This window comes from Hippopotamus amphibius, chromosome 8, assembly GCF_030028045.1.
Source record: "Hippopotamus amphibius kiboko isolate mHipAmp2 chromosome 8, mHipAmp2.hap2, whole genome shotgun sequence".
In the NCBI taxonomy this organism is placed as follows: Eukaryota; Metazoa; Chordata; class Mammalia; order Artiodactyla; family Hippopotamidae; genus Hippopotamus; species Hippopotamus amphibius.
Window position 1 is genome coordinate 83,512,445 of NC_080193.1, and position 27,056 is coordinate 83,539,500.

Consider the following 27,056-nt stretch of genomic DNA (forward strand, 5'->3'; position numbering starts at 1 on the left):
AATGAGGTCATGAGGGTGTGGCCCTGATCCAATGGGTTTAGTTTCCTTATTAAAAGAGACATCAGAGTTCTTTCTCTCTCTCCCATTCATAGGCACAAAGAAGAGTCATGTGAGCACAGAGTGAGAAGGAGGCTACCCAGAACTGAAGGAGGGGAGAGTCTCACCAGAAACTGACCATGCTGTACCCTGATCTTGGACTTCTAGCCTCCAGAACTGGGAGAAAATAAACTCCTATTCCTTAAGCCATCCAGTCTATGTTATTTTGTTATGATAGCCCAACTAGACTAATACAAGTAATAATATCTGTGAAGCTATTTGGATTTCACAAAGTGCTTTCACCTAAATATCATATTCCTTTCTCACAATAGCCCTGAAAAGGTATTATTATTCTTCTTTCAGACTGAGGCTCAAAGAAATCAAATGACTTGCTCAAAAACACAATTAAGAGGTGGCAGATGATGGACCTAGGAACTGTCATACAGAGTGAAGTAAGTCAGAAAGAGAAAAACAAATATCGTATATTAATGTATATATCTAGAAAAATGGTACAGATCAACTGGTTTGCAAAGCAGAAATAGAAGCACAGATGTAGAGAACAAACATATGGACACTGGGGGGGGGGCGGGGAAGAGTGGTGGGGGTTGGTGTGGGGTGAACTGGGAGATTGGGATTGCCATATACACATCACTAATAAGAAAAAAAAATCAAATTGTACACTTTAAATGTATGCAGTTTATTGTATGTCAATTATGTCTCAATAAGAGTTCTTAAAAAAAAGACACATATTTAAAGACAAAGTGAATCGTTCACTGTGTATTAGCAAAAGTGTGGATTATAAAACAGATACATGGCCATATGATTTTAGGTGTGTATTATGAATACAGAAGAAAGCCTAGTCAAATACACACTAGAATGTCAACTGTGGTTTCTCAGAGGTGGGATTCTGTGTATTTGTTATTTCCTCATGGGTGCTTTTCTGTGTTTGTTGATGACAATAAACATATATTATATTTACAATAAAAAAAAAAAAAGAGGTGACAGAATGGGACAGTAACCTAGGCTTTTTGGCTCTCAATATTCGGTCTTCTAGATTTTCCACATGAAATGAGAACCTGAAGCGGTGGAGGACTGAGGACACAGAAGAAGTAGTGAAGCATGCAGACTGCCCAGATGTCAAACCTAGTTGATCTGTGAGTGGCTGTCACTTTGGGAAACAATAAAATTAATTGTATTTTTCTTTATTTAATAAACATTTATTATGGCCCCCTCTGTGCAAGGCACTGCATGAAAACTTAAAGATATGAAAAAAATGGCTATTGCCTTGAGCTTAGAGCCTAAACCAAATGCTTACATCCAAGGCAGGATGTGGTCCTGTGAAGTAAACAACAGATACTTAGAGCTACAGGAGTACCGAGTGAGGAGATATTAACACTGACTAGGCCGAGAGGGGAAAACTGTGAAGCATGAAAATTATTATTTCAGTGCCAGAGAAGGATGGTGAATTAAGTCCAAAAAGGGGTGCAATGATCCTTCCCCTCCTGCAGGCCCTTTTGCAATATGATATTTCCACTCCTCTTGCTATAGACTAAATTGTGTCCCTCCAAAATTCATATGGTAAAGCCCCAATCCCCAAAGTGACTGTATTTGAAGATAGGGCTTTCAAGGAGGAAATTAAGGTTAACTGAGGACAAATGTGTGGGGTTCTTATCCAATGAGGCTGGTGTCCTTATAAAAAGATACGACACCAAAGCTCTCGCTCTCTCTCTCTCTGCATGGAAAGACCACATGAGGACACAGTGAGAAGGCAGCCACTTACGAAACAGGAAGGTCTCACCAGAAACCAACCCTAAGGGTACCTTGATCTCGGATTTCTAGCCTTCAGAACTGTGAGAGAATAAATACCTGTTGTTTAAGCCACCAAGCCTGCAATGTCTTATTATGGCAGCCCTAGGTGACTACTACATGTCTCATCAAGAAGTAAAGTCCACTTCTCTTCCCTCATTTGAGATAATTCTGTGACCTGCATTGAATGAAACAGAGTGACGTACTAAACCCAAGACTAGTCCTTAGGAGGTCTTGCAAGTTCTGGTTTTACCCTCTCAGAGTCTTGAGCTATCATGTCAAGAAGTCTACGTCAAGACTTCCCTGGTGGTCCAGTGGTTAAGACTCTGCACTCCCAGTGCAGGGGGCACAGGTTCGATCCCTAGTTGGGGAACTAAGATCCCACATACTGCGTGGTGTGGTAAAGCAAGCAAGCAAGCAAGCAAGCAGTGGTTATGTAAATCAACTATACTTCAATAAAAACTTAAAAACTGAAAAAAAAAAAAAAAGCAATCTGTGTACTGTTGTAAAACCAATGCATAGAGAAGGCTCTCAGTCTGAAATATGACAAAGGGGGAAAAGGCCCATAAAGATGAAAAAAGTGGTGGAAAGAGAAGACAGAGCTCCAGCCACACCTGCTCAGGGTCCACACATGTGAATGGCGCCACCTTGAATCCTGCAGCTGTGCAGGTCAGACAACACTGGATGAATCAGAGATGAACCATCCCAGCTGAACCCTGGCCAGCCAACCCATAACATTGTGAACAAATAAAATAGTTACTTTAAGCCATTAAAATTGGGATAGTTTATAATGCAAGCCTAGATATTGATACAGGTGGAGTGAAAGAATGGATGTTTGCAGCAGATAGAATGGTTTGAACAAGAGTAGAAAAATACAATACAAATTTAGATGAGTAATTCTGGTTGGTAAAGTCTTTATGGACATATTAGAGAAAATGAGAGGACAAGGTTAGCAAGGTAGGTTAGAGTTAGATTGTGGAGAGCTTTCACTGTAATAATTTTTTATTGAGCACTTACTATCTACATTCAGCTAAACCCTTTTCATGGATTAACTGTCTCACATAACTCTATGTGTAGGTTATACTTACTATCTTCCATTTTACTGATAAGAAAACTGAGGCTCAGAGGTTTAGCTACTTGAAAAAATATTCTGTAGTGATAAGACTGGTATTTGAACACAAGCAATCTAACCCCAGAACCTGTGATCCCAACCTCTACAAAAGATTGCCTAAGCCAAGGAATTTGGACCTTAGTGATAAACATGAAATTATTTTAAGCATTGGAGTGACATAACTGAAGCAGTGCTTTAGAAAGATTAAGCTGGCGGTGGTGGATAGGATCTGGAAGCTGAAAGAATAGTTAGGGTATATTGGAGTGGTCCAGGGATGAAGTGATAAGGGTCTGAACTAAACTGAAAAAAAAAAAAATATAGGAAAGGGATGAATAAGAGGGACTTTGGGAAGAAATTACTAATAGCACCAGGCAGTGGCTAGGATTTGAGATAAATAAATGGAAGAGTTGTCAGAACTCATTCCCATCTTTCTGGTTTCAGTGACTGAGATGGCACTCATCCTCTAAAACCCTCGTGGAATTCAGGAGGAAGAACTGATTCGGGAGGGAGATAATAAATTGCTTCAGACTCGGTAGGTGGGAGGTGACAGTGGGTTATTTATTTTTTTAGGCTGAGCCAGGTCTTAGTTGTGGCACTTGGGATCTTTGTTGCAGCATGCGGGATCTTTCAGTTGTGGCATGCATGTGGGATCTAGTTCCCTGACCAGGGATTGAATCCAGGCCTCCCACATTGGGAGCACAGAGTCTTACCCACTGGACCACCAGGGAAGTCTGTGACAGTGGGATATTAAGTAGAAGTATCTGCCAGGCATTTGGAGATATGCGAGTAGGAACTTAAACAGGGGTCAAGGTAATCCGTAGATACAGGCTTGGAAATCATCCAGAACTAAGCAAAGTTACATACATGTAGGATATATCTGTTAAAGTTCCTTGACTGCAAGCCAGAAGCCAAATCTGGCTAGGAAAGAGTCCAGTGTGGACTCCAGTGCCTCTTTTCTACTCAGAAGAGGCAGAGACCATAGTGGTTCTGGAAATCGAGATGGGAAGAATTCATAAACAGTCTTATCAAGCTACGATGAGTCAGCTCCAACGACTTACCCTGCTCCCTTCAAGTATTCAAAGTCCTGGGAGGGGATCCAATGAGCTTGGTCATATGCCCAGTCCTTGGCTAGAAGTAAAGACACCTTGTCATCCATTCGCAACAAGGCGACACATAGAGCAGGAGAAGTGATTCTCCAAAAGAAACCAGATCTGTTCATCCAAAGACAGGGAATAGATGCTCGGTGGCCACAAACCCATCAATGGTCACACCATTGGGAGACAGTGTGTGAAGGAGAGGAGAGAGCTGAGGGCAGACAATGAGACAGCACCCACGTGTGGGAGGAGGAGAATTTGATGAGGGAAAGATAAAGGCTGGCTAATGAACTGGCAGAGAGAGAAAATAGGCAAAAGAATTTCAAAAAATGGGCAAAACACCAGAGTTATATGCTGCTAAGAGATCAAGGGTGATAAAGAATGATGAAAATGCACTGCGGGTGGCATTGGAAGTTATTGGTAACCTTTGAGAGAAGGGGGGTGGAGGGAGAGAAAGAGGGCGACACAGTGATGCAGGTAAGAAGTGAGGCAATGACAGTATAAAAGAAGGGAGGCAGCATCCATGTTTGGTGGTAAAAGGAAGAGGAGCTAGGCTGTTGACCTAGAAAATGATCCTCTGTACCTAGGGCTTTCCACCTTCTTTGGTCAAATACAAGTAGAAACTAATCCTCAGCCCAGCACTCAGTGATGACTTTTCTCTGAAGCTCTTGGTGAAAAGTAGCAACAGCATTGGGAAAGTGTGAATTGATGCTCTGGTTGAATCCGTTTTAGAAGTTACAGAAAGAGGAAACTGGTTTTATTTGAAAGCCAACTTGGAAGGGAAATAAAAAGACAAATGCCTATTATAAGCTTAAAAAAAAAACATACCAATGCAACAGTCCCAGAAACTAATTGTCTGAGTGAACTGTTATAACCAGTCTCCTTTCCCCTGGTTGAAATGATCTTATGAAACAGTATTTGCATCTATAAAGTTGTGTAACAAGTTGTCTAGTGGTGAATGTATTTTAAATAGGGGTTAGATAGGAAAGGAGCAACTATTATTATCTTATTATAGAAACATCAGTAGCTCTTCCAGACAAAACACCATCACTCATTGGGAACTAAGGATAGTTTTTACTTAAATACAAGGTCATACTGTTTGGGTGTATGAGGGAGCAAGTGGGGATGGGACAGGGGTGATTTTCATCTTCTTCCAAAGCACTCAACGCTGGACCTCTTCCAAGAGAGGAAATGAGACTAAATAGATCATTTGTTTTATTCTGTTTGGGCATTTCTTGCGTTTCTCCCAACTGTGGCTTATGGACACAAAGCCAAACTCAGAGACTGGCTGGAGTTGGCTAAACTCCAGGTCACTTAAAAAAAATTAAGGAATAAACAATTTAAAGCTCTATCAGAGGATTAAGGCAAGCCACACAACTGAAGGACAAAATGAAATTCTGCTGTGAATGTGAAGTCATAAGAAAAGAAGCAGGTAGGAGTGTTAAAAGATTTGGATTTCTCAAATTAGACGGAGGCAGACACAGGAGGGAAAACGCCGAATGAAAGCGCACACCTATGACATATCCATTTCAACGAGGGTCAAACACCCTCTGGTGTTTGAACTGCTGCTCATGGGCCCCAAGTGAGGTAGGAACACAGCTTCTCTGGGGCAGCACCTAATGATGGGTGTCAAAGTGCTTGGTCACTTGAATGTCATGGAAAGCTTGGGGGATTGCTTCTGTATCCTCTTGCTGGCATTGGGAAGGCTGGCCGGCAGCCGCCATGCACATTCTGTGACAAGCATAGTTGGTATTCCCAGCATATCCCGCTGGCAGAATGGGTCTTTGTCTTGAATCACTTCCCTCTGGGAGACCCTCATTGGCAGTCCCATCCAATGTCCAAGGAGGGAGAAAGGCCCATTAGCGGCTGGGCATAGTTTAGCGTATTAGTTAACACTGCATCCTGTCTGATTTCAGAATTGACAAGCCATGTACAGTATTGCTCAAAATGTTCCTTCCACAGTATTGGATAGAGTAGGGAAGTGAATGGTCAGAGATAAGTCCCAAAGATTTCTGACTGTCTTTTACAGATGAAGACTCTGGAACTCATTATGCTCTAATTGGGAGGATAAAATATTTTTCCTCTTTAAAAAAAAGTTGGTACCATTAAAACAAGAGACTGAAACCCTTTAAAATAATATTTGTTCATTTCTTTCAAAACTTAGAGTAACTTTACTAAAAATTTAAAATGGCAAAAAAATCACCCAAAGTGTTTGAGACATGAATCAACGTATCCATGTTAATATCCTGACTGTAATATTACACAGTAGTTTTGCAAAATGCTACCACTGGAGCAAACTGGACAAAGCATACAAGGGACTGTTCTGTTATTTCCTACAACTGCACCTACGATTATCTTAATAAAAATGTTCAATTAAAAAAAGTGATGGATGGGACCTCCCTGGTGGTTCCATGATTAAGACTTTGCCTTCCAGGGGGTTGAGGTGGGATGAATTGGGAGACTGGGATTGCCATATATACATTATATATATACATTACTAATAAAAAAATATCAAATTGTACACTTAAAAAAAAAAAAAAGACTTCGCCTTCCAATGCAGGGTATGCAGGTTCCATCCCTGGTTGGGGAGCTAGGATCCCACATGCCTCGGGGCCAAAAGACCAAAATGTAAAATAGAAGCAATACTGTAAGAAACTCAATAAAGACTTCAAAAATAATCCACATCAAAAAAATCTTAAAAAAAGTGATGGACATAGAAATGGATGCAGGAAATCAGGCGGGTTTTCATCACCTGGCTTCACCCACGTCTTGCTTCTTTTTTGTTTCTCTACTAGTCCCCTGAATGACTCTCTTCCATCTGGAAGATGCTAATCCCAGCTTCTCAAACACACCAAACTCAGTCTCAGCTCTGGGCTTTCTCCTCTAGCTTCTCCCACCCCCACCTCATTCTTCCTAGCTCCAGCTCACCCTCCCAGATGAGACCAAATGATAACGCTGCCCCTGGAGCAGTACTTACCATGTTAACAGTCACCTGGCACTTGTCCACCCACCAGTCAACAAATATTTCTTGAGCAACTACTATTAGTGGAGTATTGGCTCCAGGCACTAGGAACCAGGTGAGTTAGAAAACACATTCAACTGGTTTCTCTTCCCTGCTTTCTGGGAGCATATATTCTAATGAGGAAGGGTAGAAAAAACCAGCCAAGAAACAAGTGAAAAAAAACAAATCATGATGAGGACTATGAAGAAAGTCATGGGCTGGAGAAAGGAGGAAATGACTTTAGCTCAAGTGACCAGGAAAGGTTTTCTAGAGATGGTGACATCTGAGTTGTGACCCAAAGTAAAAGGAAGCAGTCATGAGGAAGCTCCTGGGGAGAAAAAAAGCATTTCAGGCAGAGGGAACAACAAGGAAAAAGGATTTGTAGCCTGCCTGTAACTGAATATGAATACTAGGCATGAGTGTAAAGCAATGAAATGGGTTTTCTTTTTGCGGACTGTTTCCTTTCTATTTTAGCGCCAAAACTACCATAGCACGTTTCCCTACATGAGAGGCTGTGAATACCCTTCCAAGATTCCAAGTTGCTCTAATCAGTAGATGCAAGCTTAATTCAAGGCTGTGTTTTAGATTTACCACATTTCCTTCTCACAGTTGGGGCCGCAGGCCTGCTGGTGAGGGTTCTGCACTGTATAAGGGCAACATAAATTATGCCATTAAAGTTGGGTGCCCACAAATCTAAACTGACGCAAAGGAGGGATGAATTCAGGAGATCTGGGTAACACAGCTGGTAGCGGGATGGTCATTTGTCACCAGTCTCTGAGGTCTGTGCCTCTCTGCGGCGCACAAGATCCCATCGGCTATAGTCACCGGCTTGGAAGGGCCGGATTCCCAGGAATCTGCGGGTACTTCACGCTGTCACCACAGCCAGGAATAATCCAGTTTCCTTGTCTGCCTTTTGCCTAAGGCGACCAGCTGCCGCTCCTCTGTCCCCGAGGCCGGGAGAAGTCGGCTCGGGGGCACCCGGCGAAGCGCCTCGAGGGGAGACCTGTCCCTCCCCGGCCGCGACTTGGCAGCGCTATCTCCATCACCCGCACCGGTAGGCACTGTCCCGGGGCATCCCTCTGTGTCTCCCGGGAGGGCAGCCCAGACGACTCGCCCTGCGTCCCAGGGACACGCCGCGAGCCCTTGAGTCCCTCCCCCTCCCACACCCCCTCGGAGCCCGGCGACCCACGTGCAGCTCGGCCCGGGCGGGCGCCGCACCTCGCGGCCGGCGCGTCTCCCGGCGCTTTCCGGGCGCAGCGTCGGGACGGAGATCCGCGGGGGGCGGCCTCGGCGGGGCGGCGGCGGGAGCGGGGGCGCCCCGGAGTGCGGGCGCGGGGACTCGGCGGCCGCCGGCACACAAAGGAGGCGGCGGGAAGGCGGGGCGGGGCGGGCCGGGGGCGGGGGCGGCAGGAAGGGGCGGGGGCCGCGCGGCTCGCGATAAAGCCCCCGCCGCCGCGGTCGGCCCGCTTGTGCTGTGGGGCTGCTGGGCTTCTCGGGCTGCGAGGCGTGTGCAGGCGCCGCCGCCTCTTTCCTCCGCTGCCCCTCCTCGCTGCTGCCGCCGCCGCCGCCGCCGCAGCTCTTCCTCCTCCGACTCCCCCGCCCCGCCGACACCCGGCTCCGGCTCGGGCCGCGCCGCACTCCACGGCCGCCACCTGGGGATCCCGAGCGAGGGGCGGTGAGTACGCGCTGCGCGCCCCGCGGCCGATCCCGGGCTCCCGGGGCGGGAGGGGCGCGGCTGGTGCTGCCCGTCGCGCCGGGGACGGTCCCGGGGCTCCGTGCGTCGCCGGCTCCGCGCCGCGACCTTGCGCCCGGCCGGGAGGCTGCGGGGCGAGCGGGACCGGGGACACCGGCGTCCAGGCGGAGGAACTTTCTCAGCCTCCCCTAGCCGGGCTGCCTCGGTCAAGGCTGCGTGCGCGCCCGGCGCCCGTGCCCGGCCCGCGGGAAGCCCGAGTGGGACCCGGGCGGGGCGCGGAGGGGCCGCGCGGGCGGTGGCGTCCAGGTGTGCCCGCGGCCGGGAGTCCTGGGGCTGGCGTGGCTGCTGCCGGTCCATCCTAGCCGGCGCCCGTGACCCTGAACCTGGAGTACCCAGGTACTCGCGGGCGTCCCCTACCCCGTACTTTGCATGTGCACCGCCTGTTAGGGAAAGACAAACGGACTCCTACTTGTTGTTACCGCTGCCTGAGCAGGGTGAGGGTAACCGGTGGTTTGGGCGAGAGCCTGTAAACTGCCTTCTGGCAACCGATTTAACCCCATGGAGCAGATCTTTGCTATTTTCATCGTCTGTGTAAATGGAAATTGCAATGCTGATTAGTGCCTACAGGTAAGGTGAAAGTACTCAGAAATTCTGGGCGGAATTAGGTGTTTAATTTGCCTACAAACTGAGTGCGGAGGGAAGGCTTCTATTACATAAGATAGCACTCCACCTTCAGGTATTATGGAAGATGCTATTGAAGGTTTTAGTGTTTTAATGAACGAAAAATAGTCTTCGTGTGTGTCTCTCTTGAGAAATCGCAAATGCTGCTGTGTCTTGCTTTGACTACTTCGCAGGGAACGTTTTTATATTTATATTTATATTTAGCATCAACATAAAAAGGTGTTTGAAGGTTTGACTTCCTCTTGCAAGCCAGGAAGCAGTTTGCTCCCCTGAACTGTTCAGGAACAATTTATGTGATAATTTTATACTTTGGAGATTTTATATCGGAAAGTTGAACACAGATAACTGGGAAAAAAATGTAAGCATTGCTAATTTGTATATCTAAAGCACACTTCAAAAACTGAAGATATTTTCAATGCTGTCTGCATATCTAAATCAGTAATTATGTGCTCTTTGCAGTATTTCAGCAAACATTTTCTTCAGCTCTGCAAATGAAGGTGTTAGCCGAAATCATCTAAGGTTTCTTTCAACTCCAAGTTTTGATTCTTTCTTAAAATAATGTTCAAAAATGCACAGTTCAGGGCAATTACTGAAGGTCATCAAGATGTCATCTTTTATTCTTTAAAAAAATGAATATATGCAGAAAATTTCTGCCTCCCGTGAACTTCACATATTAGTGTAATTTTAAAAGGACAGAAATGACTCAATCTCCAAAGGACAGTAATTTTCAGCTCCACGTGTGAGTGATTAAATGCTAGTCAGAGATTGTTTGAGGTGGCAGAGCGGGAAGTGAGGTGGTGACCTAGCCAGGTCCTGGCTACACTTCCTTGTGGCCATCCTCTGCCAGCCAGTCACTCTCCCACAGCATGGGAAACTTTGGCCCATGGGCTTTCTCTCCTCCCCTGGTCCCAGAGTCCATGTGGGGGATGCTCCCAATTCCTGTTTCCTTGACCATCTCAACTCCAGTGACCTCCATGCACTGTAGCTACTGAGTCCTCTACTTCCAAGTCTTGTCCTCATTCAGAGATGCTCAGCTTCTGAAGTCAGCATCTCAGTGTCTCTGCATCACTGGCCCCTTCCTTCCAGATTGCCAGCTGGTACTCCCATGGCAACTCTTCTTGAACACAAGAGATCTTTACCCTTCTCTCCTTCCCAGTTTGGCAGGTGACCTTATGACCCACTCTGCTGAGAAAGTAGGGGTCACCAGATTAAGGTTTCTCTACATCCTACCCCATTTCCTTCCTATAGACTTTTCCAAATTTACCCACATCCAAAAAATCTTCTTAAGCATCTGTTGTATCCAGGCACTTTGCTAGGCCCTGATGTACGGTAAATGTTGCAGGTCCCTGTTCTCTTGGAATGGTCTTTCTTGTGGGAGCAAACAGACAAGGAAACATAACTATGCTTTGATAAAATAGGAATAAGGTAGAATAATAGAAGAAAAATCAAGTTGGGGCGGGGACTTTTTTTTTTTTAAGAATTTTATTTATTTATTTTAATTTATTTATTGGCTGTGTTGGATATTTGTTGCTGTGTGCAGGCTTTCTCTAGTTGTGGCAAGTGGGGGCTACTCTTCATTGTGGTGCATGGGCTTCTTATTGCGGAGGCTTCTCCTGTGGTGGAGCACAGGCTCTAGGTGTGTGGGCTTCAGTAACTGTAGCACGTGGGCTCAGTAGTTGTGGCACACAGGCTTAGTTGCTCGGTGGCATGTGAATCTTCCCGGACCAGGGCTCGAACCTATGTAGCTTGCATTGGCAGGTGGATTCTTAACCACTGTGCCACCAGGGAAGTCCCAGGGCAGGGACTTAGAGAAGGTTAGAGAGAAGGCTTTCCTGTGGCAGTGCCTCATGTCTCCCAATTAATTCTTTTCCTTTTTAACAGTATTTTAAAGATGCCATAATCTCCCTTGTTCCTGCATCCCCAGCTCACCTCCAGGACCACCTGTCTCCCAGGCCTCTTAAATGAGTTGACATTTCCCCAGGCTCCCCTTTCTTCTCAGCTCTCTGCAAGCTGGCCAGGGTCTCCCCAAAGTAGGAGGAGACCCCACAGTTCCTGAGCGAATGGTCCTGAGCATGTGCTCCAGGCCTCCCTGCAGCACTGGGTATGGATTTTTGCTCTTTTTCTGACAGATGCTTTTCTTCTTCCCTAGTGGCCACCTCCTCCTGGTTTCTCTTCTGCCTCCCTGGCATCTCTGCTCCCTCCTGGGGTGACCCAGGGCTCTGTTCTTACCCCTCTTCAGCTCTGTGTGGAGTATTTGGGTTCCCACGTTCCCACAGCTTCCACTTTCACCAGTACAAAGTGAGTCCCAGATTGGTATCTGCAGCTAGTTACCTCCAGTCCATGCTCTTTAGGCAGAAAAACCCACAATAAGTCCAAAATTGATTTTAGTTCTTATCATCTACTCTATACCTGTTTCAGCCTTAACCAAATTTGTCCTTTTTTTTTTTTTCCTTTTGTTTTTTGGTGGTGGCTTGGTCATTCACCAAGGTGCTAAAGCAGGAACCTCTCAGTGATGCTAGACTCCTCCAGCAACCGCCCACCTCCCACATCCAGACAGTCACCAAGTCTGGCTGCTTCTCATGCTATGAAATCCTGTAAACCTCTGCTCTAGTCACCATGACCCTGCCCTGCTTTAGAGTCCAGAAGTGGCAAATGGTGGCCAGTGTGCCATTTCCAGCTGGCAGATGTGTTGTTGGCCTGAACACAAGTATACAAACATCGAGTTAATATTTAGAGATGTTATGATATCACTTGGATTTATAGCTGCTCTTAAAAACCAGGAGGCCTGAAACAGGAGGCCTGCGTTCCCACGTGGCAGCACTTGGCTGGCACAGAGCTCCCATTGCCTGACTAGGCTGGAGGTTGCCTCCTTTCCGGTTCCCCCTGGACCCGTGGTCCCCATTTACAGCGGCTTCCTGGCTCCCACGGACTTCTGAGCTGGTGACCGTAGACTGGGGGGCTATGAGCAGCCCGGGAATCCTGAGTGGCTGACTGCACCGTCTCCTGCCTGGTCTCTTACACTAGCTTTGCACCCCTTTCAAACCATCATCCACGTTGCTGCTGGGGCTGCTTATCTCAGGCCCCTCAAATCCGAATCTTCTCGTGTCCCTCCTGATAAAAACTCAGTGCATCCCTCTTGCCCTGGGGACAAACCCCGACCCTGAAGGAGTAGCTGTGTTATGTCACAAGCTAGGTATCTCAGATTGAAAGGTGAGCTTTCTATTGACTTTTTAAGGTGTTGTACCTGTGTTTCTCCAAATGCTTTTGAATCTCTATAAGGAAGGTCGCTCGTGCATCATTCTAGTGTTACCTCACCTGTACTGAGATGCAGTCTCTGCTGTTTATAAACTGTTTCCTCAGACCTCACCACCCTCCCACTGCCTCCTAACCACTCCGGGAGGGGATGGAGCGCGATGGACTCCACGTCTCCAGGAACGTGGTGGAGCCCATTTCACACGACGCCCAGAGTCATACAGTGTGTTCCCAAGGTCTCTTAGCTGCCTTTGGGCAGTCCTGTCCCAGACGTCCTCAGCACTCAGCCGGGGACTTTCCACAGCGCCCTGCTCTCCTGCCCAGCAGTTCCCCAGACTGCTGGCCATTTGTCGTGACCTGACAGAGTCCAAGCTGTCTTCAACGCCTTCCCACCTCCTCGCCTTGTACCCTTCCCCCAACTTTATTCTCTTGCAAAACTGAACTCCCCACAGGCTTCTCACACCGTGGTGCTGCTCTTGCTCCTCGCCTTGGCTCCTGTTGGACCTCTGCCTGGAATTCTCTTTCTCCATCTTCTGCATTCATTGTCTGGCCAACCTCCCCTTTTTCACATCTAGTATCACCTGTTCCGAAAAGTCTTTCCTGAAGGTCAGTATCCCTCAGTATCCTATGACACACATGTGGCATGAGCACACACGTGTCCACCCTACCAGTGGATGCCTGTCTGATGGTCTGATGGCGGTTACTGTGTCATAGCAACATTCTCTACCCACCAGATTCTTTTTTTTAATGTAAATTTATTTATTTATCTATTTATCTATTTATTGGCTGTGTTGGGTCTTTGTTGTTGTGCATGGGCTTTCTCCAGTTGCACTGAGTCGGGGCTACGCTTCGCTGCGGTGCGCGGACTTCTCATTGCAGTGGCTTCTCTCGTTGCGGAGCACGGGCTCTGGGCACGTGGGCTTCAGTAGTTGCGGCGCACAGGCTTAGCTGCTCCACAGCATGTGGGATCTTCCCAGACCAGGGCTCGAAGCCATGTCCCCTGCATTGGCAGGTGAATTCTTAACCACTGTGCCACCAGGGAAGCCCTCTACCCACCAGATTCTTAAGTGCCATGAAGTCATGCCTGTGTTCTGGTTTCATTTGCACCAACAGTAGTGCATGACCCAAAGGCATTTAATGGGTGTTGAACTAAACCACATTCATATTTTTGGTAAGTTTGCTGCACACTTTGTGAAACAGAGCTTGTCTTTGGGCCTTAAAGGGGAGCTCTCCCCCCCAGAACTCTACACGTGGTGCCGGTACTTCTCTATCTAATATACATCTTCACATTAAAAAAAAAATCTTTGATCAATCATGTCTTATAAGACAGAACATTACTTAGAAAAAAGCGGATGTCTAATACAGAAGTGCTTCTGTGTCTGTGGTCACTTCAGTTACCCTCATCTGAACCCGTTTTGGCTTCATTCCGTCTTCCTTGAAGTCCACTGGCTGTACTCCGTATTTCACAGTTTGTACAGGTAGGAGAATACCTTCTGATTTCCTTCCAATAACATTCTCAATGATGGTGATGCATGCTCTCTTGCTGACCCTTGTTTTTTGTTTTGTTTCGTTTTTAAATTTTTGCCAGGGCAGTTTTTTGGCTAATGTCTTAAGCCAAGTTTGGTGGAAAGAGCCCTGGGCTGGCAGAGGGGTCTGGGCTGTGCCACAAACGATTTATATAGTTGACCATCTAGAACTTCATTTCCTTGCCTATACAGTGGGTGTGCTGAAATAGTGATCTCAAAGGTGTCTTGTTAAAAAAGCAATTTAATTTGGCTTATTTTCCTTTCTGATCCAGCTTTCTCATAAATATCAGGCCTAGATGAAATTTTTTCTTAAATGTATTGTTTTATGTTTATCTACATGAAATTCTTCTCTTTCATTTTCTTTCTCTTTTAAATCTAAGAAATCATTCAGTTTGGCTCTTTAGAACTCAGAATGAGCATTGAGGCCCAAGATGAAGATTTATTTAGTTTGTATTCCCACCTGGAGGCATTTATAAAAATGTTAAATAAATTGGGTCCCTTATACTTGGATCTTCTTTGTAAACCACTGTCTCCACTCATAAATGTGCCTGTCTTCTCTTTCCAAAACCATCTTTCCTCATGAGTAGATTGCATGCCTGATCTAAAAATCAATATTGTGTTTTTAAAAAATAGCCTTAGGTATGGAATGGAGTCAAATACAATCAACTACATCTTTAGGTTATTTCTTATCTATAAGTTCACAATTTCCCTCAGAACACTGAAAGACTAGGACAGTTTAATTTCTCTTTTGAGAAATGCTACCTTTCACCCAACAGGCCAAGTCAATTTACACAGTAAATGATTCTCCCCTTATTTTGCTGTTAGATTTCTAGGTCTGGATATAAGCCCAGCCCAGAGAAGTTGGCGTTTCTTCTGCGACTCTTTTTGTGCACGGGGATGGCCACTGAGCCTAAGCAGTCCGCTCTTTGTAATTCCATTCATGCATTTGGACAGACATTTCATCCCCACTTCATCCTTGAATTCCTTCAAAGGTTGGGGTGGAGGCCCTAATTCAAGATCAGATGAGGAACACCCCATGCTCCTGCTTCAGTCTGACCTCAGACTTTGCCCTTTGCCTCAGAAGGTAACTGGAGAATTAGAATCCACTGTGCCTTTCTATTTTTATCAGTTAATTCTTAAGATATTGTGGAGGAGTATTAATGAAAAACAGAAAAAATCCTATGAAAAGGCAGAAAGGATTTCTTATAGTGACTGCAAATCTTGGTGATTGTACTTTGTTTTGTTTTTTAATGCCTTCCCCCCCTTCACAGCGGTGAGAAGTCTGGTAACCTGGGGAATTTCTAAGAGCATACTAAAAATAACATCAGTGCTTTCTCCCCCCTCCACTTCCCCCCTCCATTTAGTGCCCACTAATACAGCTATAGAAAAATTAACTATTTGTTTTTGGCCTAAGTTTTTATGGACCATATCTTGAAAGTGTGTGTGGGTATGTAAGAAAGTTTAACACCAAATACAAAGCCCAGTGGAAAATAAATAAGGTAACTGCAAATGAGAATAGATTTTTCCTTCTTTCTTTTGAGAAAATGCTATATAGATAATGGCAGTGTTTGTATCCTCTACTAAAATTTTTTTTTCTTTTATTAACTGAGGAGTCCACTCAGGAAGCAATTATTTTTATTGAGGATTTGGTCACTCATTGGACTATATGAGCTTTAACTATGGTCTTATCTTTTGGTTACAAGTGCAGAAACCCCAATCAAAGTAACTGACTCAAAAACACGGAGAGCATGGGGGGAGCTGCTGGCTTATGTTGCCAAGCCCGAGCCATGGCGGAGGTGCTTCGGCCCTGGAGGTGATTGGAATTAAAGCCTCAGGGCCTTGGGCCTCTTTTCTCTCCCTGCGTGTCTCTTATCTCTGGACCATGACTGCAGGCACCTTCAGGCTTACCTCCCTACAACCTCAGGATCAAAGAGGAAAGATAAGCTTCCTATCAGTTCCAGCAGGCAAAATCCCAGGGAGGCACGCTGATTGGCTCAGGTTGGGTCATGTGCCTTTCTCTGGACCAGTGGCTGTGGTCAGGGGAATGAGATGCTGTGATTGGCCAGATTCTGAGTCACATGTTCAAGCCTGCAGTCAGGGGAGGAGCGAGCACTGAGTGGGTGTGCTGGACAGGTGAGTTTCGCCAACTGCCATTAGTATTTGTTTTCAGTTGACAGAGGCTCTGTGTTGTCACCTGCAGCCTCATGCCTGCTTGTAGGACAGTTACTAATATCATTCCCACTTGGACAGTTGTGGAGAAGGGTGTGGAGCAGCCCAGATGTCCATGGTTATTCATGCAACCTGTATGTCTCAAGGCCCAAACCCAGGTCCTAAATGTGTGAGCTGTGAGCTGATACCATGAACTGTCAAAGATTTATGACTCATCAGTATTTAGAACCTCTCAAAAGGAAACTCCTGTCAAACAATGGGCCTGCTTTCAGAAGACTAGCTTCTCACTTTGCTGTGTGATCTCCTTCAGTAAGACAACTGAAACACAAAGATGGAAAGAGGCTACTATTTGTATGTTATGTTCAAAGTAATTTTTTCACGCCTTTTGGCCCCTGTGTCCAGTTGTTCCTTAGACACTTGTTTTTTCCTGGGACTCAGACTTTAAAATTAGTACTGACCTTTGGATTGAAAGGTAGAGTGCATATACCCAGAGTCCAAGGTAATAACTTGGGCTGAGCTGGACAAAACTCAGCTAAAGAACAAGTGTGACATGATTTTTAAAAGATGTCTAATTAAACTCCACAGATTTGTGGAGACAGCTTAAACCATTGAGATTTAACTTTTCTTTTTATAGCTTTTATAGTTTTTTCACATTTGACTATTTCAAAGTTTGTCACATCTAATGGTATATGTTCTCCTCCTCTTCTTCCACCTCCTCCAAGTCCTCCTTCCCTCTCCCTCCCTTAGTATAGTGTAATAATTAAGAGTGTGGAGGACTATTGTATGCCAAAAAGAAAAAAAGAGTATGGAGGATGTAGAGACCAACGGGCTTTGGTCTGAATCTAGATCATATCGGTTATTAGCTGGAGGCCAGGAGGCAGTAGCCAATTTACCAGACTCCTCCAAGCCTCAGTTTCTTCATCGGTGAGTTGGGCATGAAGGTAACCACGTCTTAAGTGTTGCGAGGATGCAGCGGAGAGTATGCTTTAGGTGCTGAGCACAGGGCCTACGATGGAGCTGACTTCCAGGGCACGAGGTTGCGGTGGGGTTCTGTTTGTCACAGCAGTCCGGGTGAACATTTATCTCCTGTGGGACCCGTGTTTTCATTGTGCTTTTGATTTGATGAAGGAGTGACTGTGTTTGCATAGTTTCCAGACCCCTTTTCTGTAAAACTGTCAGTACCCAGTGATCAGCTGGTCGTCTGTGCTTCGTGCAGGCTTCCAGATCCTCCAGCACTGGCCACGGAGCCCAGGATGGCTGATGAAGAAAATAAACTCCCGTTTACTCCACCTGTATGAGGAAGCATAGCAGCAGTGTTACCAGGAGGTCTTTCTAGGGGCACATTGCAGGCTAGCCCTGTCAGGCTGGGTGCTACTTGTTTGTCTGTGTTAGTTATGAAGAATGAATAAATGTCTGTGCAGTAGGAAAAAGTAATCTATTTAGTTTAATATTTAAGTTTTTGCACACGTAGCGTCCAGTCTTCTCTTTTTGTTCTCATTTTTCTGACTGTGAAAAAGTCATTCTACTGTATCCAATAATGTCCATATACCCAGAAATAACCATTTTAAATGCATACTGAATGTATTTAAAACGCATGGTTATTTAATTATGATTTGATTCCTTCACTATGCAAAAGGGTTCTATGAATGTTGGATTAACCACTGCCAACATTCCTAGATAGGCAGTGTATTTTCTGCTGCCATTAGTATGATGTTTTTAGGATTTTTCTGGCAAATATCCATTTGGGACTTTATACAGCACTCATTGTTTGCCCACACCTGAATTGTTGCTTGGACAGTGGGATGGGAGACGCCAGGGAGATTCTGTGTGTGATGACTTAATTATAAAGAGAGCTTTCTCTCTAAAGCCGTGGACTTTCTCTTTGAAATTAATTTACTGATAGGCTCATATCATCTCTTGCCAAACCTGTGTTCACTTCTTAAAGGCGTTAATTAAAATAGCAACTTGGAGTATTGGACAGAGATGCTGAAGTATTCATGGCAAACGTGTTCTTGTGCAGCAAGGCAGTAAATCGTGACTATCTAAGCGCTAGTCACACTAATGTGAATTAATTCAGCAGTTACTGAAAACAGAGTTGTTCCATGCATGTATGTCACTTACTAGTCTAGAATTTCTTTAAGTAGGATGTGTATATATATATATATAGAGAGAGAGAAGGATATATATCCTTGAGTAGGATATAATATATATGTTATATATACAATGGCAAAAATTTGCTTTTCTCTTACTCTACTGTGTGTTCTAGTTATGTGTGTGTCTTATCCACCCCACTAGGAAAGCTCCAGGATTTTGTGGTCTCTCTGCCTCCTCTGGGCTTCTTCCGCAGTATCTGACACAGAGGAGCCCAAAAGATGCTTGAAAGGGGAGAATGAAGTGAAAGATCATTGGATCATCAGTTCTGCAAGGGCTGTGCGGCACATTTTATACATGATCTTGTTGAATCTGAACACAGCCCTTGTAAGCTGGAAATTAGTCCTAGTTTACAGGTGAGAAAACTGAGATGCAGTTGTGTGAAACGCCCTTCTCAGATTCCTGCCCGTGGGGATGTTCCCTTCAGGTCTGGGGGTCTTGCAGAGGAGACTTTTGATTCTGAAACATTGTTTTCAGGGAACAACTGAGGCGACACAGCGGTGGCGGAGCAACAGTGCAGGGAAAATCACAGACCACTGCTGGACAGAGGATGACTCGGGGAGTCAAGTGAACTTGGTTTTAAATGCCTGTTCTACACTTAGTAGTTTTGTGTCTGCAAAATACTCCCTTCCCCAACCCGTGCTCCATTTCCAAAGCTAGAGAATGGAGGTGGTGAGGATGCAGCTTTCTTGCAGAGGGAGATAGTCTTGTCCCCGTTTTACAGACAGGGAAATTCAAAGTACTGTGAGCTCGTGGGTCACTTGACAAGCCCGTGGTCGCTCCATGAGGGTCAGGAATGTGGACAAGAGATGGACTGTGTCCAGGTCTAGATTTCCTCCGCGTGAATTGAGGGCTTTGATGCCCGGCGTGCCAGAGCCCAGGAGGCTCGGCTGCGCTGATGCTAAAGCCCTTTACACACAGGAGTTTCTTCAATGTCAGTCACTAAGTCCGGGCTGTGACTCACTTAGGTCACTTGGCAAGGTCAGGGCTGTGACAGGGTGAGGATTCACCTCTCTGCTCCTATCACTGGTCACCTCTCCAGAAGCAAGTCTGGGTGCAGTTTGGTGACAGACCACCATTATTGTCACTCACCCCTGGTTAGCCCCCAGAGCCACCCATTGACCCGGGGACTGTTACCACTCCTTTCTTAGGGCCACCGGCTGATTCATGTCTCCTTTCCTCTTTGTCGTTCACACCCATGTTCTCAAAGAGGATTTATTTATTCCCAGAGAGAAGAGAATTCCTCAGGCCTTACTCTTGATGAATCTGCCCCACACAGGATTTCAGAGGAGCACAGCGTGGCAGCCCTATTTTATTTGGGTGGCATTCAGTTTAAGAGCTAGTTTTTTCTGTAATAGGTGCTCTGGGGGACGCAGAAGTAGCCACAAAACAGGTTGACCTTTGAGAATCTTATGTATGTACATAGAAGAGGCTTTAGCGATTCAAGGTAGTCTAGAACACTGGTCCACTGTAGTGGGGGAGGCTTTCAGGGAAAGCATTGTCTGCAGAGGATTTAACTGTGATAGGGAAATTACCTCAGAATTGGTTTGCTTTTTATTATCATTGTGTGATGTGTAATAAACTCTTTCTCCCCTGGACCAGACCATCACCCTGCCCCTCAGTAGTGCGCTGAGTCACTTACCCACTGCTTGTAATGACTGCTGTGGATGAGGTGCTCAGGGGGTCCCATTGGACTGGTCAGTGTGCACTGAATCGTTGGTGTAAAGGGACTTCAGGAGCACAGTGTGTGACCCCAGTGACCGGAGCAGCCACTGGTGCCAGCCCATGCCACAGCCATGCACTGCCACCCTGCATCCGCTCAGCAGCCCTGAAAGGCAGGTAGCCCAAGGTCATTCTGTGGATGTGGGACCCAGAGGCTCCATGAGGGTCAGGAATGCGGGCAAGTGATGGACTGTGTCCAGGTCTCCATTTCCTCCCGCGTAAAATGGGGCTGTGATGCCCACTTTCCAGGAGCCCGGGAGGCTCAGCCATGTTGATGATAAAGCCCTTTCTGCATAGGAGTTTCCTGAATGTCAGTCACGACTCATCATGTGTGTTCGCGGGTGCACGTGTGTGTGTGTGTGTGTGTGTGTGTGTGTGTGTGTGTGTAGAGGTGAGTCTGTGCACCATGTTGGCTCGTAGCTGCTGAGCACAAATGTGCAGACATCCCTCGTGGGTAATGCAGTCCTTTCTTTTTCTTTCACGTTACTCTCCACAAAACCTATTTTGCCCTAAATTATGTGGAATTGCTATTTACTGATTTGTGTCGATAATAATGAGTCGGCCATTTAGTCACGCACGTGCTCTCTATGGGTAAGTACACGCAGATAACTTCTCCATGGGGGAGAGAGCAGATCTCTTAAAAAATATGACAGTTTTAATGTACAACTTTGCAAAGTGTGAGACATCACTCACATGTAACTATTACTTTCATTAAATACTCAAGACTACAAGACACTGGAGTGTCCAGAACTGTAGTAAGGCCCGCTGTCTTCTGGGTCAGGTGTGCATGCCTGAGAGATGCCTTAACGAATCACTAAAAGGCACTAAAATGGTGGAATTTTGTCTGTGAAAAAGAGAGTGTCCTAGTTTAAAAACCGTGTACATGAATATGCAGTGAAAAATTCATCTCAAATTGTCCCTCAGAGAAAGAGGGTCTATTAGGGTCCTTGCAAAGTCTTCCATTTTACAAAGATCCTGATGTGTTTGTTGGTCAGAGTTCACCAAAAGCACTGGGTGGAGGAGATCCATGAGAACACATGGGGAAGGCACATGAGCCTGAACTCCCCTTTATCAACACTTATTGTAAATGTGTATAGCGATTGCATGATGAAAAAGGGTTTTTAAAAAAAGGCAGAAAAATAGAGTACAGGCTTAGTCATTATTCCTGCGGTCATGACTTCACAATCGCCAAATGTTGAATGTTGTATTAGTCAAGGTCACGCTAGTTGCTGTAACAAATAAACCCAAATGTACCGTGGCTCAAACATGATGGAAGGTTATTCTCCACTTGCATAAAGCCCCAGACGGGTGTGTCGCTTTCCTGGTGTGGACCTGGTGATTCAGTGATCCAGCCTCTATCCATCGTGTGGCTCCACTACATTTAACAGGCGGGTTCTCAGGACATGGAGCTTGTCAGCATCAAGCTGGTGGAAGCAGGAAGGAAGGTCATGGCAGATTGCATAGGGCAGGTCTTGATGGGGCCAGGCCTGAGGGCAGCATACATCACTTCTGTTCCCATTTCCTAGACTGCATTTCAGTCACACGATTACTCCCACCTCCAGCACAGGCTACAGCCCTGTCTTCAGAAGAAGAGAAAATGGGTTTGCTGAGGAGGTAGCTACTCTGTCAATGAAATGAAATTTTATCAAGACCACGATGGGTCACTTTAAAATGTAGCATAGTCAATAATATGCTGTGGGGATCACAGATGCATTTTTGCCTATGAGGGCCACTGTCCTGATGCTCTGTGAAGGGCTTCTTATGGCTTAGGATAGATTTTTCCATAACGGTGTCACACATAGATTTGGAAAGTGCCATATCATGGGCAACTTGGAAGAAAAGTGGATAATGTGCTCAGGAAAATTGTTAGACAACTCAAAATGCAGTGACAGGCATGTATGAGAAGATGTCTGGGGACAACTCTGAATTAAATTGCTTCACAGAGGGTGGAAATGGAAAGAAAGTTTCTATCTCTAGATCATAATATATGTGATTTCACGTTCGTCATAAAGTTTACTTAGTCATGTTGACCAAAACTTGGGTGGGCTGGGGAGGAGGTGTTGGGATCTTCCTGTTGGGAAGAGGGCTGTCCTATTTGGGAGATACCATATCTTCAAGCACATATGGGGCTTAGAACATAAAAAATAAAGACTTCCATGCTGGAAGAAGGGGTGCCTCTTACAGCATGGGAGAGGGTTGTCAGATGTGTTCAGAGCACCCTTCTGCATCTGGGAGCAAAAGGCGAGTCGAGGCTGGGGGATGGGATCCATGCCAGTCCTGAGCGCTGACCAAGGGGGTGAAAGAGGACTGGAGGGAGTGGACAAGGGAGGCTGGCGACAGGAGTATCCCTGCCCTCTCTCTGGGAGAAGCCTCTGGCAGTGGTGGTCATATCTATGTGGTCTCTTGCCTCTTCCTTGCTGTGTGATGTGGGGCAGGTGACTCAGCCTCTCTGCATCTCTTTTACCGCAACCGTATCCCAAAGGGCTCACGTGAGATTCAATAAGACGATGTGTTCACGGGGCTGTGCGCACAGAGCTTTATAAATGCCCACCCGTCTCCTGTGCAGCGACTCAGCGGCTCCACTGTTGGTGAACATCGTCTCCGTAACTGGTCCTGAGAAACTGGGGACACCTTCTCCCCCTGCACACTGTGACTTCACGGCTAAAAGAAGCTCAGCCTCCTCCATCCCTCAAGATTCCTCCCTGCAGTATCTTAGAGCAGAGGTTAGGCAACAGGGAGGAGAACTTTCATTAAGTCATTGATTTTTTTTTTTTATTGGTCTATCTGCTACTGATTCTTTTTTAAAAAACTTTATTGGAGTAGTGATTTACAGTGCTATACACCTGAAACTAAAAACTAACACAGCATTGTAAGTCACTGTTTTATAATTCCAGAAACTCTTGTTCTACCTTAGTTTTGTCTGAAGGCCAGTTCTATGAGGGAAAGTTCTGTGGGGCCTAAGAGTTGCCACATCGCTTCTCAGGACAGTGTCTCGTGTGTGTACCTTCTGAAGCACAGGGTGGGGGAGAAGGGTAATCACGGACTTGGTAGATGAGAAAGCCGAGTCACAGAGCAGGGATGTGATGTATCCCACACGGGCAGGCCTAGGGCTAGACAATCCCATTCCACCATCATGTCCAAGGGGACACAGGTTAGAACACCTCCCCTCCCCACGCCAGATCCCTTCAGAAGGCACCAGCCGGGACCTCAGTGAGAAAAATGAAGTCAGGCTAAAGGAAGACCCTCAGTATCTGAGTAACTAAAGCCAAATTTGAAATGGTGCTTCCTGTAATTTCAGATGGTTTCTAAGCTTTGCAGAACTTTGTTGGTGAGATGGTTGCTTGCTGGGAAAAAAAAAAAAAACATGTAAATATAGAGTGATCATCTTAAATATTCCTTTGGGATTTTATTTGTTTACAAACTTATTTTGCTGCCTTTTGGGGGATTTTCTCTGGGCCACAGTTTGAATCTGTCAAGTCTAGGAGTGTTTGTATTCCTGGGAAACACAACCCTTTTAAATCCATTGTTTTCAAAGTCAGTTGGAGCATTAAAAACCTCAGGTCATCAATTCTCAGTGTGAAAATTTAGGAGTGGTTGGGGCTTTAGGCAAGCAATATTGACTTAAATGTGCAGAGCACTTTAAGACAGCATTTGATTGTACATTTTAAAACAGGGAATGCAAATTGAAATTCCTCCTGGGTGCTTTAACTCATGCAGTATATGTGCAGTATTTTCAGTTAGCTGCAGAAAAAAGTTACATTCGGTGTGGGTCTATTTTTACAGCTGGGAATTGCTCTGAGAACACAGTTGACTACTTCATACATGTGAGATTTATTTAAATGACTCATGGGGCATTCACAGTTTAACCAATAATTGAAAATATTATTGCAGTGTGGCAGGTAAAAGTAGGAAGTCATTTTGCATTCCTCCAAGCTCAGTAGCCTTACATTAGTCCGAGGGGCGGGCAGTGGACAGGGAGTGAGAGCAGTGTTGTGATTTCTGTCCTTCCCATTTCATTCCTGGGCTGTGCTACACCATGTCAAGAAAGAGACCACTCGGCCTGCGGATGCTGTGGGAGGGTGTTCTCCGAAAGGACCCGAAGCACTAAGGTGTTCTCTCGTCTCTGTCTCCTGTGTTCATGTACCAGACACAGACGGAAGGTCAGATCGGATGTGAAGAACCCATCCTCCCCCGATTCTTCTCCAACGACCTGTTCTCCCCTACCATTCTTCGCCTCCTGTTTCACCTCAGCCATCACCCAGTGCACCGATGCAGAAGGCTAGCTTGAGTCTCTTGGGATAGACCAGCCAGCCCCTCCATGGTGGTTCATAAACATTGCTAGGGATTTGGAGCGCATGTTCCCACTGAAATGATGTTGTAAATGGTGGTTAGGTAACACTGTTCTAAAACGTATTCTCGCTCCCATGATTCAGTCAAAGCGTGGGTTAATTAGGCATTCTGTGGGGAGAATTAAAGTCCTAACCACCAATTTTTAATTTTTCTCTGGATCAACAGTTCTTAACCAGGGGCAATCCCTCTCTCTCCCAGGAACGTTTGTCAATATCTACAGACATTTAGTTGTCACAGCTGGGGTGAGCACTGCTACTGGCATCTAATGGGGAGGCCAGAGATACAGCTAAACATCCTACAATACACAAGGCGACCCCTACAACACAGAACTGTCCAGCCCCAAATGTCCATAGTGGTGAAACGGTGAAACCTTGCTCTAGAATTTCCTTTTTAGAAAAAAAGGAAATGACTTCCCAAAAGACTTTCGATCCCAACCTGCTTGTAAGACAGTGGCTTCTGTAATCAACAGTAGTACGTAAGGTGAATTCAGGTGGTCGCCGAAGGCCTGGCTTCTTCATTGATGCCATGGTTACGTAGAGAGCACCTTGGCGTGCTGTGTGCTGTGCTGGGCGCTGGAGGAGCGTGGTGAACGGGAGAGAAAAGGTCCCTGCCCCACCCACAGGCACAAGGAGAAGGGGAGGCAACAAGTGCTGCAGTCAGAAAGAGCAGGATTGTGGAGGCTTGAGGCTGGAAAGAGCCTGGCAGGTTCTGCACACTGCCAGGGGGAGAATGTATCTATCGAAGAAAGCCACATCAGGGCAGGCTGGCAAGGTCGTAGGCTGTGGGAGGGTAAGAGCTCAGGGAAGCCATCGCGGGTTTGACACGGGTCTTGGTGCCGAGGGTCAAGGTCAGCCTTCCGTATCGGCAAGGTCACTGGGCTGTGCAGACAGTGGGTTGGGTGTGGGAGACGGATGTCCTCTTCCAGGAATGTCTCTGGCTTGCTGAGCACAAAGGAGGCAGAGAGAGTAGACCATTCAGAAACCGTCTCAGAGGTGGAGGGAAAGAGCTTGTGGTTGGCTAAACGGGGTCAGGGAGAGACTGGAGGATGACTCCCAAACTTCCTGCTTAGATTCTTGGGTGGAGGCGGAGCTGCACTTACTGAGATGTAGAACCTGGAGGAACAGCGAGTTTAGGGAGGAGTACTTTTTCCTCCCATCGTCGAATTTCTATGAAAACAGAAAAGAGGACTTCCCTATATCTTTCTACCCAATGTTTCTTTTGACAAGAAACATTGAGTTTTAGATTTGGCTCTGTTAGCTGAAATCTAAGATATTTCTCCTGGATTACCTCTTTTCTCCAGTTCCCATCATAATAGGCTTTCCAGCGTAGCTCAGAATTATTTCTAAATGGCTTCCTTGGGCAGTCATCAAGCATTTTCTGTATTAGATATTCCCAACATCTAAGCAAATAAAACAGTAATGAGACTCTGCTCACCATCCAGGCTTTTGAGACAGGGCTTGTCTGACTTTGCCACACTGAAACTTTTAAAAAATTGTGCTAGTCTAACCCTGCCCTATTTCATTTTCAGCTGGTAGGAAACACTTTTCCTTATTCATAAGCCTGGCAGTCTTGGAAGGAGCACCAGGAAATCACCAGAACCTGATGCCCATTTCCTAAGTTTCTCAGTGACCATCGGTCCTTTCCTGACCCCATCACCAGGGCCATTCGAGGAGGCTGCATGGGGTCCAGCTGCTGCCCAGGGAGGACAAGGCCGCACACGTCACCTTCCCTGAGGACCTGTGACCAGAGGTGAAACTGATAAAGTCACGTGGTAGCCCACCTGAGGCAAAGAAACGAAGGAAATGACCCACAGTTGAAAAAAGACCACGAGTAAACAGAAAAGGCAGCTTTAAAAATTCCTTTTGATTTTCAGAAATTGGAATTTGAAAGTATTTTGGAGTTGAGGGACCTGTTAAAATGGGCTGGTGAGTCAACCTTCAGAGGCTGAGGAGACCCCAGGACTCCTCGACCCTCCGTGATAACGGCAGTCACGGCAAAGCCAGCTTGATTGAGCCCTTGGTGTTCAAGAACTGTCCAAAGAACCTGAGCTGTGTCACCCTTTTTTATTCCTCACATCAGCCCATAAGGCAGGGACTACCATTGTACCTGCTGTCCAGTGGGCATGGTGAAGTGCAGTGCTTCTCAGAAGTCATGCAGTGACTTGGTGGGTGACCTGGTCTGAACTTGAGTGGTTTGTCTCAGGAGCCTACAGAGCCAAGAGGCCTAAGCATCGGTGCTCTCTCGAAGAATTATGAAAAGGCACAATTATGCAAAACGTGTTTTTGATATCTTTTTTTTTTTTAAGAATATTGACATTTTTAGTGTGCTTGCAGTACTGGAGAAAGAAAGCAAATAATAGAACGATCTGTCTTAAGATGCATCTGTTTGCTGACTAAAATCTTAAAATAAGGGTTTTTATTTTTTACTTTTTGTTTTAATGTAGTTGTAGATTGATATGCAGTTA

The 27,056-nt window shown here is 45.9% G+C and overlaps 1 protein-coding gene across 2 annotated transcripts in view; it reads left to right on the forward strand.

The window, feature by feature from the left end:
• The first annotated feature begins 8,460 nt into the window (after positions 1-8,460).
• Positions 8,461-27,056, forward strand: part of SERPINE2 (serpin family E member 2) — a 57,868-nt gene continuing 39,272 nt past the window's right edge. The window contains exon 1 of one of the 2 annotated variants that reach the window (XM_057747117.1): positions 8,461-8,723. The gene's annotated coding sequence lies outside the window, so the exon portion shown is untranslated. The remainder of the gene's footprint in view (positions 8,724-27,056) is intronic. The other variant, XM_057747115.1, reaches the window with a different exon arrangement.